Consider the following 14,943-nt stretch of genomic DNA (forward strand, 5'->3'; position numbering starts at 1 on the left):
ACACTGGTTTGTATAGCTTGAAGCTCTGAACACAGGAAAGGCTGCTAGTAATGGCAGAGAAAACCAAAACAAAATTGCAAGAGAAGTGACCGCTCAAGCTTGTGTGAGGCAGGGGTTTTCTTCTTTTGCCTCTGTGGCACAGCGTCTAATTTGCTCAGCTACAGAATGAGTTTCACTTCTTTTTCCAGGGTTCACGTTTTAGCATCCCTCTGGTGATGTTCCCGCCACACTAACACCCCGCGCGTCACCAGTGGGCCCTGTCTGGTCTTCAACTACCACGAGGCTGATTATAATTATTTAACAAGTGGAAGAAAACAGCAGGCACAGGCTGGCTTTGCCCCTTGTTTGGATGTCAGTAAGTGGCTGTAGGTGGACACAGGCAGCACGGGCAAAGCACCACCCCGTGCATAAGCTGCTTGGAGCCAGGCACCGTCTCATCGGCTGCAGGGGTTCGGAGCAAACATCCACATGGATGATGATTCACGTACACATACTGATGCCTCTTCAGTGCCGGCGTGCACTTTTGCACAACGTTTGTTTATCCTCAGGGCCAGCAAACGCCGTTCGAGAAGCACATACAGAATAGCAAAGGCAAGAAACAATCTTTACCTGCGCTAATTGCTGGAGTAATTAAAAAGTAAAAGATCAAACTAAATACCAGAAGCCTGAGCATCAGCAAAGAACCACTTCCCTTCTTAGGAGCTGCCTCTCAAATGTACGTCCTCACCAAGAACTGCCCGTGCTGAGCCACCTCCACGGGCCTGAACAACCGTTTGAGCAGATGACAAAAAAAAAAAGTCAGGAATTTTTATTTTCAAGATTTGACCTTATTTTCTCTTCAGTGTGGCAGAATGAAAAGACATTTCTATTGCGCAATTGGAGTCTTGCCCACAACAGACACGAGCTGGCATGTTCTGAGTGTTCGGTATTTCAATCTCAATTCAGTAAAATAATAATTGCTGCACCTAAGGGTTTCTCAGCTCTCTAAGAGGAAACACAGACTTTCCTAGCTTTACCACCACATACTTAAGACATGAATTGAGGGATGAATCACAACTTCAAATTCTTCACTACTAAGCCTGGCAATCAACATTGCCACTTTCTGGCAAAGAAACCTAAAAATCCCTGATCTTCACTCGTGACATCATCTGCAAACAGCAATGTGATTTATGTCCCGTGGGGCACTCCTGTCCTGCGATTCCTTCGCTGCCAGTGGTACTGGGGCGAGGAGGGGTTCAATCCCTGCGCCCAGCAGGTCTCTGCCACGGAAGCAGCTGGGTAACAGGATTTGTTCTGGATAATCCTCGCTCCAGCTCTTGGGAGCTGAGGGGAGGAAGCAGCCGGAGATACACTCGGCCAGAAATGACAGCCACCACAGGTAACAGCTTTTATATGACTTGTTCTCCTCCAGCCACGTCCCAGGTGTAAATCCCACCTCTAGTTTCCAGCCCCAAGAAGAAAGCACCATGAAGACAGAAAGGAGGCATGGGAACTCTGTGCACTGACAGCAGGGCAATGGGCACCCCTGTAACCGGGCAGGCAGATGCTTTCAACATGTTTTAACGCTAGTTTAACCCACCAACTCAACCCAGTCAGTTGGTTTGGGATAGCAACCAAATCCAAGTGACAAATCTCTGCCCATTTGCTTTGGTCCTCTCCCCTCTGAGCAGCCCAGCACATGCCAGCTGCATGAGCTTGGCCAGAACAAATGCTTTTGCATAAAGGAGGTGAAGTTCTCAAACGTCTGCGTGAAGACCAGCAGTACACCTTCACGTTGCATGGACGGACCTCCAGCTGCTGTGGAGAAGAGATGGGCAACTGTGGCAGCTGCGGGGAAGTCAAGCACAGCCAGGGCTCCTGCCAAGCCACTGGGTAGGAGCAGCCATGAGGACGAAACTAAGGACCAGCCGCTGGCAGGGACGAGCTCTGCAAGCTCGTGGCCAAAATGCATCACCTCACGCAGGACACAGCCACGGAGGAGGTCTCTGCTTGCCTTCCCCTTCCAGATCCCAAACCTCTGTGCAAGTCAGGAGGCATCTCCGCCAGCCTGGCTTGTCACCACATCCAAGGCGCCCACCACTCCCCACGATGCAAGGGGGATGTTTCCTTAGACAACGAACTGTAGGACAAGGACCATCTCTTTCTCATGCAGTCGTTTGAACAGGGCCCAGCACTACAGATCCTGAGCTGCCAGTGGGGCCACAAGCTCTGCCTAGGGTCATTATTTTAATAGTTCAAGGGACGGCCACAGACAGAGGGGGTATTCTGTGGCCTCTCAACCTAGAGAGTTACTGGGGTTTATGCAGATGGCTCCACTTTTTCAGCTGTGAAGACAGCAGTAAATACTCATGGAGAAAAACATCAAAAAGAGCACGCTGGATGTGGCCCAACACAGGGCCGCTGCTCGGCCAGCCCAAGCCAAAACGCAACATAAAACACGCAGGGCTCACAGGGCGTTTCATTTTTAAAATGGAGTAAAATCTGGAGCCTTCCTGCTATTCAAAGCCAGGCTGCCTGGAGCAAAGTGACTTTCCAGGCAATGTACCGCTCCTCTCTCCAGCCTGGTCTTTGCGCCCATCCATCCATCCATCCATCCCCGTCTGCCTGCTCCTCCCACTCTCACCGAGACAGCTCTTCCCAGAGAAGGCTCTCCCCAACCTCCCACATCACCACCTTCCCGCCTCAAGAGCCACTCTCCCCACGCAGGCGGCAGGGACAAGCCCGCAGGGAAAGGCAGGGACAGCCACCTACCCTTCTGCTTCACAACCTGGCAATTAACTGGCTTGAAAACTGCCTCTCTAGGCAAAAACCCATCCTGGGAGTGACTGGGGTGGCAGACATCTACTTCGTACACCACCTAAATGATAAACAACTTTTGCCAAGTGGGGCCCTGGATGCTCCTGTCACGCACGATAATTAAAACATCAGTCAAAGACACAGTGCATTAAATGCAGACAGAGGTGGATAAGGGAATGAAATTGTTCTATTTGAACCTCCGCAGTTAAATGAAACCTAAAGCAGATCACATCTAAGGAGGTAAAAAGTGAAAGACTTATAAAAATTCAAGAAATCTCACTTAACAGTCAGCTTTCCCAGTGTTTGCCAAGAAAGTAGAAAACCAAAGTCAGAGAGCATCCAATTGTGCAGCGAGCCAGAATCGGGCCAACAAAAGGACAGAAAGGCACGGAGGGCATCGCTGTGCCAGCAGGCAGGAGCACGCAGAGGGTGATCCTTTCTTGACCATCAAGAAAGCATTGCAACAGAGGTGGCTGGCGAGTCTTTGAAGACAAGGGGGAGGCAAAATTGCTGGTACAGCAGCCCATAGCTTTTTCCATTCCTTCAAAAAAAAGAAAGGAGTCAAAGCTGTGTCATACGTTAGCACTTAAGTAGTCCCTGCCCTCAGTTTCCACCATCTGTACTGCTCTCTGAAACTCCCCATCTCATTTAATTTATTGCTGTGTGTCTCTGCCAAAATCAGACCTAAGTATCAGTAATCTTGGTGGGAGGTATCCAGCTGCTACGACCCATTGTAGGAACAAAATGTATATGTGCAAACTCACAGTGAGAAAGCCGGGCAGCAAATCTTCCTAGGAAAAACTTCCCATGCTTTCAGATTAGCAGATCAAGCTGCAGGCATTAAGACCTTTCCCCTTCTCTATCTGTGAAATCCAGCGCTTAGGACACAAAAATGGGTCTTTTCTAACCCTGGAACGAACCGATTTTGGAAGCGCGCGGCACGACGGCGGCAGCAGCAGCGGGGGGCAATGGCTGCAGCTGAGGCAGCGGCCAGCAGGGAAGCCAAGCACGACCAGGGGCTCAAGTTCATGTGCTGTGTGGGGCTGGCAAGATAGGACTGCTCCTGGGGGGAATGGGGTGCTGGGACCAGGAAATCCCAGCGGTGTCAGCTGCAGGACCCTGCTCTGGTCACTCATTCAGCCCCCAGACCCCTCTTGCCTCAATTTCCCTGCCTGTCGGACAAAGACAGCAAGACTTCCTTAATGCATGCAGCCATTTGCAAAGCTCCTGAGCACAAAAATTACAGGGAAGAGCTCGTTAGAAGCAGCCTGTAATGTAACAGCAATGCAACCTCTGTCCTACAACCACAAACCAGAATTAAAAAGGGAGCACCCTAAAAAATAAGCCTGCAGAGTCATCAGCCACTCAGAAGGAAATAAGCATAGCTCCCTGCCCTCTTAAAACACCAGCTATCAGTTGATAAAAGAGCATTCCTGCAAGCTAAACACCCAGGCAGTACTGGCAAGGCAGGATTTGTAGCCTGGTGCCCTTCGATTTGCTCTGTGTCAGAACAGTAGTCAGAAAAACATTTGGGGGAGAGGAAAAAAAAAAAAGGCGGGGGATGTAAAAAAATAACATTTCTAATGCCCTGGTGACCTGATGCTGAAATCCCGTCAGACCCAAGTACACATGCCAGGACCATCCAGACCCCAGGCTGCTTTTGGAGGGGTGAAGGGGCTGGGGGGGTCCCTCAGTGGGGCTGGAGGCACCATGGGCCCCAACAGCACTTGGACTCACTCGCTTCTCGGGGACTGAAACAGTCACACAAGGTGGTTTCATCAGCTTCACAGTTCCGACAGCAAACCTGGAAATTGTCTTTTCTTTCCCGCGTCATCACACTGCTCGGTTCATTTGAAACCCGTTTGACCCTTGCTGTCTTCCTCCTGCTTCAGTTCAAGTCGTCTCATTCCTGCACACAACAGCATCAGCCAAGCAAAGAGGACGAACCAGGAGCCATGGACCCCCAGAACACCCAGCGAGGGCCAGGCGAGTGGATGGTGAACTGCAAACACAGCAGCACAGCCCACAACCAAAACTCTCCATGCACACCTCCAGCCCAGCATGCAAGCTTTTAACTAGCAGTGTGCAGAAAGCGATGGAGCTGAGATCCCTGGCAATGCTAATAAAATCACTGTGTTTCTCCTTTTTTTGGGAAAAGCAGAATAATCCTTTTGAACTATCAAAGTGGGGGAGAACCGACATCTGTTCAGAGTCAACTGCTTGAGTTTCCCTGTTTTAGCTCCAACTCTTTCCCGATGGGTGGGAAAGGTCTCTAGCTTTTATTCAAAGGCATAGCCCTTCTACAGGACCTTTCAGCAGAGGATCGCAGAGCACCTTACAGACATTTAATTAAAACTTACAAATCCGCCCAGCGAGGGAGGGATTATCAACAGGCCCTGGGCTCCAACAGCAGTTCACCAGCACAAACATCTCTTTCTCCGGTACGACTGAGGCATTCAGCTCAGCTGAAAGAGCGCAGCAGTCCCAGCCTCACCGAGCTACCAAACATGCCCCAAACACCCGGAGCCTCTGAAGAGCCGACAGAGCAGAGGGGAGAGGCCGGGAGCACACTCCAATGGGATGGGCAGGCAGGGGCTCCTCTCTGCCAACCGAGCCACAGCAAGGAGACAGGTTCAGCTTGTGCCGGAGACACAAAACCACAGTTTGTACCCCTCTGCAATGTAAAGACCATGCATTTCCAAAGCACGGCATTACCGGGGACAAATTCATCCACCTAACAACCCTGGGAAGTCAATAAAATGGAAAATCACTTTTTTCCTCCCCCCCTCCCCAGATTACCTATGGGGTGAGACTTTTGCTGGTTGAATTAAATCTATTTAAACAAAAGTAAGTTCAGACATCTGCCTTTGCACAGTGTCAGCTGCGAGAAATGCGCTAACATCCAGATGCAGTGGCATGTCAGGATTAGCCCAGGCTGGGGCAGGAATGCTTCCATGTATGGAAAAATATTGGAGCAGTGAAACCATAAGCTTGGAGCAGAGCAACGTGAGAGGCCCTGTCAACGAAGTTGCAGGCTCAGGTTTAGAGGGTTTAGCAGCTCAGATCCGCCATAAGATCCTCAGCACGTATTACAATAAATTTCACACTTTTTCCAAAGGGGACTCCCGCAGCAATGCTGCGAGTTGCGAGGGTGAGATCCTACACCCGTCTGTTTGCTCTGGAAGCGGGGCCTGGACCACTGGGTACCATTAACGTTCCCCACGCTGGGCACGGGCCGGGGCGTTGATGGAGAGGTTCTGGCGAGAACAAGGCTGCTGCTTGCGCTTGTCTGCCCATCCATCTCTCAGCAGCTGCCTTCTGCACAGCAGCATTTGTAGAAGCCAGCTCGGAGCTGGCACGCTGGATGAAGCGGTGGCAGTTCAAAAGAAAACGCTGAGCTGAATCAGCGCGGCTGGGGAGTTGGCACGCACTTCTGCCAACACCATGGCAAGGGCAGCGACTGCCGAGGCACGGGGCGAGAGCCGGTGCAGTATTCTCTTCGACCGGCCCAGCACAAATCAAGAGGGCTCATTTGTCAGCATCCTGAGTTAACGCTAATGAAGTAATGGCTATGACTTCATCTCTCCGTTGGGAATCTCTTGGGAACGAGGGAGAACTAGAATTTCTCTCTTCGGCTCACTTAGGCAGTTGCAATTCATTTCAGTTGCCTTCTACTCTCTTCTGCAAACATTACCTAATTCTCACCCAGATTTTTAAATCCTTGCACTGAAACATAAAACAACACTCCCTTCTCAGCTGTCAAAGCCCAGCCTCGCAGAGATCCCTCCCAGTGGGATCTGACCCCCCGTGCCGGCTGCCACCCCCTCCCCAGGGGCCAGCCACACCGAGCCCCCATCCGAGGATGCCACCAGCTATTTTTTATACTCAGACATGAAATAGGAATCTGGTAACTCCTGACAAATTCATTTTAAATAGGGACCTTTGCACCCTTTCTCCATTAAAATATTTTAAAGTCAAGTTTGATTTAGCTACAGTTGCATCGACAGACAAAATGTTGCCGGAGGACCCCAGAGTTTCTGTCCTTGGCTGGGCAGGACAGCTTCAACTGCCGCAGATCTGCACAGATGCAAAATACACACAGCAACCTCTCACACCACCCTGCTGCTACAGCACTTTGTCTGTCGAGCCTTGCCCCCGGCCACACCAGGTAGCCCCGTTGCCTTCCTCGTTACAGGCCTTCGGCTTCCAGGTTTGCTCTGCCCTGCGTTTGCTTCCCTGCCACCCTGCTGAAGATGCTCAACCCCCCCCACGCAGCATGCCTGGTCTCTGCAGTTGCAATAGCACCTATCATTTGAAGCGTATCCTTTACGAACCAGATTCTCCCCACCACTTAGGCTCACTTCCCCGCTCAGGCAGGGAGCCAGCACCCTCCGCGTTCCCCCATTCCTCACTGGGGAGCTCCCATCGCTTCGTTTTTGAAGGCAGAGGGGCTTGCTGGGCTCCAAGCAGGGGGCCGATCAGATTGCAAAAGCTCAGCTAATGCCTTGATGCAACTGAGGCAGTCAGTCACTCACACTAAAGACCACAAATTCTTTACATATTAATTGTTGGTTGCGATTGTTTGCGATGTTGAAAGACAGACGTGAGAGCATGCAGAAATCATTCCTGCATCTTTTTACCTCCACTCTTCCATTAATTGTGTGTACTCTAAGCCAAATCAATAACACATTACATTTTCTTTGGAAAACTGAGATGATGGAAATGCGATCAGCTATCATACAAGATGCTCATCTAGTAATGTGAAACATAGAATTCACCTTCCCGCAAGAGAATTTAAAATGTCTCTTCGCTTATTTGTCAACTCATCCCTCTCCCAGCTTCTCCACTGGCCACGTCTTTACCCTACAACCTACAGATTTAACTCTAATTATGTTTTTTGCCTACAGAGCACCAGCACAGAAGCAGCAGCCCCAGCCAGCACAGAGGAAGCTGCCCTGCAGAGGTACGTTGAGGGCAAAAGCTGAACAGCCCCCGGCCCCCAGCCAGATGGGAATTATTGTACACAAAGCCCAAGTCGTAATTAATCCAAGCACCCTCCCCACATCTGCGTTACTCCCTCCCTTTCCTAGTTTTTATTATCTAGAGATGGCACAAGCACAGTGATCTGTCTAGAAAACTGTTTCAAATCTACCATGCATTACGCTGTGATATGCCATGGAACCGGTTTAGAGAAGACAAACAGCTATAAAGTTGTGATAATTCAGTATTCAACCCAGCCTGAAAGCTCAGGAGTCAGCTTGTTATTTGCTGAAAGCAGGGGGCCTGAAATTATCTGTGAATAGTTCAAAGCTGCAGTTAATTCAACATCTCTACTTTCAAAAGCATAAAAATCACAGATTCCCAGAGTGTGTAAGCTTTTTAAAAATGTCAAACTACTAACTGTCAAATCAAAGCAGCAAACAGAAATCCACATGGCTGATAAGACAAATAGTTGCATTTTAAAGAGTAATTAAATATCACTTTGGAATATTTTGCTTGGAACTTGTTTCCCTGATAAAAAGTGGGAGGGGAAGGAAAAAAGAGGAGGAGGCGGCAGCAATCCACGCACACCAACAAGCTTCTCACCAAGCAAACGCTGAGGCAAGCGCTGCTCAAACTTGTTTTGTTGAATTTAGAGTTCAGCCCGCTGCATCACCGCCTCCTGTACCCTCTCAGTTTCCCTACAGCCCTGCATTTCACACGAAAACTCTAGCAAGGAGGAGCAGACAATTGCTGCGTTGAATCTGCCTGGTCAAAGAGGAGGGTGCAGGGGCTGGGGCAAGAATCCCCCCGGTCTGATCACCAAGAAGCGCAATATCTTCTGACTCGACTTAGATTAAAACCATACCTCAACTTCCACACTGGGATTGTTGCTGAAAAAACCAGGAATGCAAAACAGAGAGCTCTACCCAGATGCAGTTTGGGAGAAATGAAACCCTACCCCAGCCACATGAGCTAACCCTACCATACGCTGTTTTGAAACATTAAAAGTATGTCCACGAGAAAGAATCAAGAAACTCCAACTTCAAAACCTCCTGGACTCACTCAAAACCCATACCTGCTAACAATGATCTCACAATGAATTTCATGCAAACTTTCTCAGTACTGAGAAATACCTATAGGCAAGGGTACAAGGAGACAACTCATTGCATTTCAAACTAAAACATTATCAAACTGCTTGAAGAAGCCACCATCCAAAGGCAATGCAAACCTGATGCTAGTTTTTGGGACAGCCCAGCCCAAGACCCAACCATGCGTGTCCAGCTCCATGGTGGGGAGAAGCAGTGGGAGCTGGAGCTGGCAGGATGTGATGATGGAAATATGTCCAAGGACTTTCAGAGTAGGCCCTCAAATATGGGTAATTACCAACTCAAGGATGCAATAAACAACACAGCAGATGACACATCAGCAAGACATTTAAAATACCAATTCTCCTCCAGGGAAAGTGCTCGGGCAGGCCACAGTTTGGATATACGGGGAAATCCAACCTCCAAGGACGCCAGTGAAGTTTTTGCAGCTATCGCAGGACCAGAAGCAGCCCCCAGACTTGCCGTCTGCTGAGAACAGTGATTGCTTCCTGGATTTCTCTGAAGGATTAGGGTCTTGGCATGAGACACGACTGCTAATTGTATGGAGGGTCACTGCAAAGCTGCATAAAACATACTCAGAAATAATTTGGAAAAGCAGCATCAACAACAATAACAAGAAGAATTACAGAATGTTTTGGCTTCAATGTCGTCCGCACGATGTGGAAATACTGAATTGCTTATTCCTCAGTCATAATTGAAGTTCACTGTTGTACTTCTCCAAAATTGCACAGAAAAACACTCCATTATTGTGTACCTTCTTTTGTAAAGCTGCTGCATGTTCAGCTCCTAAAAGAACGCATTTCTGGAGAAGACCTGTGCGCTGATTACTTTAAAAAGTAAAGTTGCTTTGCTTAGTTCTGCAACCTGAGAGTAACAAATGAAATTGTCGACCATGCATTTTTAAATGAACGTTTTCATTTCAACATCTGGATTAAGATGCCACAATGAAAGACAGCACGCAGGCTTCTCTCAGCTCCTTTCATACATCTCCCATTCTTATATTTCAGAACCAGTGAGTTTCAAAGCAAAGAATCAGTTGGTGCTGCTAATGCCTTGCTGCTTACTCAATAGCCTTATGTCATGAAAAGACCATATTTTTCAAATCTACATCTCCGTGAGCCAAAGATTTCATATACATTCCCACCCCAGAAATACAAAGTCAGGAATACAGCTGAAAGTGATTACCTAGATATTTTGATATGATGAAACTCAAAAGCTGCTCCAAGTGATTTACAGAATTTTCTGTTACACAAATCCCACATCTGTGCTGACCACTTGCCTCCCAGATCTCAACAGATGTAATTTTTCTGTTTGAAATTGCCAAGTCCCTGAAAATTAGGGTGTATCTTAAACCGTAATCAAGGGTTTGAGGTCACCCCCCCCAAAAAAAAAGTGTACAGTCTATGTAATGACATTTCTACCTTCTCCCCACCATTTCTTGCACAAACTCTACCTACAAAACAAGTACCCAGTGTTGCATTAGGAGAGGCTCCCACAGTGGACAATCTTTTTAAGCAGAGGGAAAGAAAATGCCATTTTCTTCTTTTTGGCGTGGGGGTAGAGAACATAACTTTAAAAAGAAAAAAAGACGACTGTAGTGGGTATTTTTTGTAAAATACTTCACAGAGATATCTGCAAAGAAGCGAGAGGTTTGTCACATTTTACCCATCGATCTTAAGACCACTGTTTTATTTGCGGTGCTGAGGAAGACGTACTCCCAGCACAGAAGGGGTGTTCTGTCCGTGTCCAACACGGATCACCTACCATAGCAATCAAGCCACTAAAACCACAAAATCCAAAACTACCAGCTTGCTCCTTTCCCCCTCCTTAGGGCAAGACAGAACAGACATCATCTTCACACGCAGAGAAAGATCATGTGCCTCTGCGACACAATTCAGCAAAGGACGCATTTCATGTGAACATGGGAGAAAATCCACAGAGCAGGATATACAAATCCAACTTTTAAGATAAAGGAAAACCACTCTGTCCCAACCAAAGCGTATTTACCAGCATGAGCAAAGAGAGATCCTCAAACTGTTTTCAGAAACTTGACTGAATAATCACAGAAACATAATCAATATGTTTTGCATTTATTTAAAACCAGTGCAGAAGTATTTCAGCTCCAGCGGAAATGGGTTTGCCTTCCCGAGAAGAACTTGGGCAACACTGAAGCAGATGCATAAAGACAGCGGAAAGCAAACACAAAACAAGAGGCAAAGCACGGACCCTACACCACTGTGGCGCTGCGTGAATGAACCAAGCAAGCGTAATTAGAAAAGTCAAGATTAAAAAGAATGAGGAAGAAGACTGGGCCAAGTAAGTAACAAGTAAAACAAAAGCAAGGGCAAATAAACAACAGCAAAAGATAAACCGCTTCTCTCCCAGTGCAGACCCACTTGGAGCTTTTTCTCCTCCAGCACCCTGACCCTCCTTCCTCCCACTCCTACACGGACCCAGGTGAGAGGACCTACTCTATGGAGAATATGGCCAATTTATTATTTTTGGGGTTTTTTAGCAGAAATGACCAAGATGTCCCACAGCAATGCCGCACAGCAGGACAGCATGCTCCTGCCCTCCTCCAAAAGGGTGCATGCCGTAAACCCTCAAAGAGCACCTGAATTCACCCTGAGTGTAGATAAGACTCTGCAGCAGAGATGGGCCGGAGCTCACCAGCAGAAGTCTGGGGTCCTCCTGACAGAAGGGAGGGTGCTGCCCCATCATGGGCGCCAGCGGACATCAGGGCACGTAGACAGATGGGGGCTGTTTACATTAAGGAGGTTCTCAGTAGCAATCGGGAATTAAAGCTGTTATTAAATCAACCCTCCAGAACTTGAGCAGCTGTTCGTGCAAACAGATAACAACAGGACGACGTTAAACCAAAACCCCAAACGAAAGCAAGCCACAGAGCAACCTCTCTCTCCCATGTTCTGCTCAGCAACGCCAGGCATTATCAGAAGACAAATCAATTATCCACAGCTGCCTATAGCTACCCGAATCCAGGGCTGAACAGCTTGATTGAGGGATGTGTATCATGAGTTAAAGGCCTCCAATCTCATTTGGCACATTATGGTTTTGTTTTTGAAAAAAAAAACAACAAAAAAACACACCAAACCCCAATAATAGGGCTGGCTGTGGCTCAGATGGAGGCATAATGCCATCCTCCTCATTAATCAAAGGCTTTTCCCACGACCAGATGTTTGCTGACTTGTACTGCTTTCTTTTATTACTGGTTTGGAGACAGAAACTGCTATATGCTAAAGTTACCCAAATTCAACTGGTTGTTGCAAGACGCACAGGCTGTTATGCCCTTGGTAACTGCACCCCGGCATTATTGAGTTACTGAGGCATTCAAGGAAGAGTGGCTGTTTTCTTTGACAACCCATACTACTTTCACCAATAACCATGAGAGTAAGATGCTATTTTACTTTGAGGACTGTGGGAACTTTTCTATAAGCCCAGAAAGGAGCCTGGTTGTTAAGATCTATCAAGGTTCAACGCCCAGGCTTCAGAAGAAGGAGAAACATAAAAAAAAATGCAGAGTACACCAGAGAAAGACAAGGCGCATGCTGATAAATGTTTCAGCAGGAAACCAGAACCATAATAGCCGCATTATTCAGTAATTCTGAGCAACAGAAGTGATGCTATAGGTAACATGGGATAGGAAGTCATCTCTCCCCAAAGCTTTCACGACCTCAGCAGATAAATTAACCAACTCACAACGGGAAGTGAAGCGTCGGCTGGAAGGGACCTCAGGAGGTCTTCGAGCCCTGCAGTCACCAACACGAGACCCGGTCAGCCAAATCCTGCCACCTCCAAGGACAGAGGCTCCGCAGCCTCTCCGTGGGCTGAGTTCGGCTCCCAGCCTGACGTTCCCACCACTCACTCTCTGTTATCGCTATTCTGTATCTATTAAGATCCCTTCTTCCCATAAATCTATATAATTCTCTGGGGCTTGTCTCACATGGGGCTTAGGAGTAGCCTTTAGTGCAAAAGAACCATAACTCAAAAGGACTGCCTACATTTTTCTAATGCTTTTGTTTTTAATCAAATTAAGCCTGCGAGGTACTGAACATATGCTAGACATCCCCAGCTCTCGCTGGCATGTTTTTGAAAAATAGAAAGTTTGTGCTTTTCTGCAGACTCAAGTCATTAACGTGACTATGTAAAAATCAGCCTATTATACAAGGAAACTTCTAACTGCCTGAACTACAGGTTATAAATCTCCTGTTTAGAAATCCGATATCCTGACATAATTGCCCTTATAACTTACAAATAGGTTCTCTGTTATCCATAGATTAAGCTTCCTCCAAAGCCACACCACATCTGCTTAGTTTTGAAAATATACAGCACGAGCTTCAATTACTTTACACTCCGCACAAAAATAATCCTGAATTTAACTCAGGGCTTCTTGGAATAAGAGTTTAAGACCCCATAATCTTTTTATTTCATGTTTTCGTGCAATCTAATAGATGGAAGTATTGGCCAGCATGTAAAATTAATGCCACCTTCCACTTCTACAATTTCCCAACCATTTAACTACGTTGCAGTGGAATTTTTAAAGCAAATATGGCAAGCAAAAGTTCCACCACCTAAATAATCTGAAATGTTCTGTAGGGAAATGGCCAGCTACTAATTGGAACCACAATCTTTTCACGTCCCAGTTTGGTTTTACAGGAACCGGAATTAAACTGTTAATTTCTCTGAAGGATGAAGCTTCTGTGGCAACTCCCCTCGTTAATGAAACTGGTCTCAGACCTTGAGCTGTGACCATTCCTGCAAGCTCCCGGTTAGAACCACCTGGACTTCAAAGGGGCAAACTGGGGGCCTTCAGCAGCAGCATCCAGGTGCGTGACTTTAAACACAGAGCGAGCTTTTGCAGAACAGGGAGTTTAGCCACAAAAACCTGCAGAAAATGAGCAAAAAGCAGAATCTGGGTTTCAAACCAGCTACGCGTCTTCTCAGCAGAGGGAACATCACACGGCACAGCCAGACGGCAGCCAACTTTTCCTTAAACGACTCCTTTGCCTAACGAACAGCATGAAGTGCCGGCAGAAGAGGGCTCACAGACCCATTCAGGAAGAAGTCGTCCCTCTCATCCCAACACAGCCTCGCAGAGCCTGAGCACGGGGGATGCCCAAGAGGGCTCAGCCGCCCCCCGGTACGGGCTTCACCCCCATCCCCGCTGAGAGCCAAGCCAACGCCTGCCGCTGCTTTCAGACCGGCGGCCGCAATCACTCACCGGAAAAATGTTTAGAAATGGCACTGTGGGGCACCATTTTTTTAATTCTTACTCAATAGCTTCCAGAGATTAGATTTGTAAAGAGGGTTTTTTGTTTTTTTTAAACTACCAAGGTTGCGAGCTCATAAGGATCTGGAAGCCCAGCCTTTGCCTTCCTGTCCCTCACAGCCCTCCCTGTCTGGGTCTTACAGAGCGCTTTTTGTCCGATACCTTTCAGATTAAACTCTAATCTCCAAATGAGGGGCTATAACTTGTAGAGTAGCAAACACACCAGCTGCTAAACCAAGACGAATAACGAACCCCATCGCACCAACTCGCCTGGCAGCTCTGCCAGCAGCTCCCAGACGAGATGGGCTCCAACTCGCTCCTCAGCCACCCAATGCCCTCCCACTGCCGGCGGAGGCCATGGCCCCTTGCCGTGCCCAAACCCACGTAGGAGCCCACGGGAGCCCTGTCCACGGCCCGCACCAAGGCCTGCTTCCCTCAGGCTGAGCGACGGTCGCTCCCGAGGTCCCGGGTTTCGGCTCGGAGGAGCGACTTTCCGCGGGGGGCAGGCTGCACGCCATGCCGCTGCCCCCCTCACACGCCTCGCCTGCCGGCCCCGCTCCTCTGAGGGACCCGTCGAGGCCGGCGGGCGCTCGTCCGACCGCCCCGCTGGTACCGCGAACCCCCACGCCGGGATTTCCCCCCCCGCCCTCGCCCCCCACTCGTGGAGGACGGAGCCTGCGGGGTTTCCCCGCCCGCAGGCCGCGAGAACCGGAGGCACCGGAGGAGCCGGGCGAGGCGGCGTCACCCCGCGGGACGGCAGCCGACACTGCC

At 48.5% G+C, this 14,943-nt stretch overlaps 1 protein-coding gene across 1 annotated transcript in view; it reads right to left on the reverse strand.

Moving 5' to 3' along the window:
* The window catches only part of NXN (nucleoredoxin), a 52,222-nt gene that overhangs the window by 36,689 nt on the left and 590 nt on the right, over positions 1 to 14,943 (reverse strand). The window lies entirely within an intron of this gene.

Source organism: Balearica regulorum, chromosome 19 (genome assembly GCF_011004875.1).
Source record: "Balearica regulorum gibbericeps isolate bBalReg1 chromosome 19, bBalReg1.pri, whole genome shotgun sequence".
In the NCBI taxonomy this organism is placed as follows: domain Eukaryota; kingdom Metazoa; phylum Chordata; class Aves; order Gruiformes; family Gruidae; genus Balearica; species Balearica regulorum.